Below are 2,027 nucleotides of genomic sequence, written 5' to 3'. Positions count from 1 at the left end.
ATATTTGTTTCTCAATATGTTACAACATAAACTATTATCTCCTCTTCCAAGCTTGTCAATCCATTTGCCAAGTAAACAAGTGTTCATAACTCTGACATCCATAAATCCAAGACCTCCAAACTATTTCGGCCTATTTAGAGCTTCCCACTTAACCATATGATACTTCCTTTTCTTACTTGTACCTTCCTAGAAAAATCTAGATCTAATAGAGTCCAACCGCTGAAAATTGCCTTCATATAACTGATACACGCCCATCGTGTACATGGGTATGCTAGACAGACAAGAATCACTCAATGTGGATTTCCCCTTGATGACAAATACTCACATTGCCAAGTTCCCTAGTCTTTTCTCTGTCTTCTCACTAGACATAGCTCAATTGCGCTTTTGATATCTTGTGACAACTAACCAGGCATTCCTAGATATTTCATCAGGAGAACTCCACTTTTGCATCCCAGCATCTCTGCTACAACATTAATCTCCATAGTAGACAGTCCTACTGAGAAAATCTCACTTTTCTCAAAGTTTATCTTCATTCCTGACATAGCCTCATAGCAAGAAAGAATCACTCCTAACATTTCGCAAGGTTTGCAAATCAAATTGTAGGAGTAGGATAGTATCATCAGCATACTATAAGTGTATTAACCCTCCTTCAACTAAGTGTGGTTAAGCCCCTTAATCATCCTAGCAGCACAAGCTCTCGATAACATAGCAGAAAGGGCATCTGCTACAAGACTAAACAACAGTGGAGACAGGGGATCACCCTGTCCTGAGTACTTTGAAGCTTCTAAAAATAGTCCCCTCTTTCACCATTCAGATCAATGCACACCCTCCCCCCTCTAACAACTTTATTCATCCATTGAATCCATTTCATATCAAACCCTTTTCTATGAAGTACTTCCTCTAAAAAATTCTAATTAACTCTATCATACGATTTTTCAAAATCCAACTTGATGATAACCCCACTTGTTTTTGTATCTTTAAGTTCATGCATCACCTCCTGCAGGATCACCACTCCCTCTAAAATATTTCTTCCAGGTATAAAAGTTGTTTGAAATTTACTCACCACCCTGCCAACCACTGTTGAGAGCCTTATAGTAAGTGTTTTGGTGATAATCTTCTATATTATATTTAAAAGGCAAATCGGTCTAAATTGTTTGACACTAGTCGCTAGTTTAACCTTGGGTAACAAAATAATAACTCCATAATTTAGTCTACATAGCTCCAATTGCCCATCATATAATCTATCTAGCATTTCTTTGATATTCCCTCTTATCATATTCCAAAATGCTTTGAAAAATTCTATTGAAAAACCATCCGAACCTGGAGCCGTATTATTTTTCATCTCCTTAATCACCACATCAAGTTCTTCTAAAGAGAAAGGTCTAGTCAAAAATTCATTATCTTCTTGCTATATTTGCTGATAACTCGGCCAAAGGTCCCTGTCCAAATACATATCAACCACATCTTCACTCCTAAACAATCTCTTATAGTAATCCGTAATATGATCTCTAAGGCTGCCAGGCTCAACCACTTCTTGACCATTCACCTCCAACATTGAAATATGCATTTTCCTTCTCCTGCCATTAGCACATTTGTGAAAATAACTAGAATTTGAGTCACCAGCTAACAGCCATTTCTCACCACCTCTTTTTTGCCATTGTAACTCCTCTTCTAACAGCACCTGGTTAAAGGTATGATCTAAAGCATATCTTTCCTCCCACTCCTATGAGACAGTTCTCTTTCCTCACTCCCATCATCCAAGATGGCAATTCTTCTAATAATTTCTTGCTTTTGTTTTCTTCTCTGGCTATCCAAATTCTGACCCCAGCCCTTTATAGCTCTCCTCAATTTACTTGAGATCACATGCCAATGATCTAGAGGATCATATTTAAACCTGGAAGGCCATTTATCTCTCACCCATTCCCTAAAACCCTCCTGTTGGAGCCAATGAGCACTAAATCTGAAATAATATTGTTGGCCTGACACGTTGCCTCCCGTGTCCACTATGAGAGGATTGTGATCTGATC

This window comes from Miscanthus floridulus, chromosome 16 (assembly GCF_019320115.1).
Source record: "Miscanthus floridulus cultivar M001 chromosome 16, ASM1932011v1, whole genome shotgun sequence".
Classification (NCBI taxonomy): Eukaryota; Viridiplantae; Streptophyta; class Magnoliopsida; order Poales; family Poaceae; genus Miscanthus; species Miscanthus floridulus.
The sequence above is the reverse complement of the archived record's forward strand: the minus strand, read 5'-3'. Positions refer to the sequence as shown.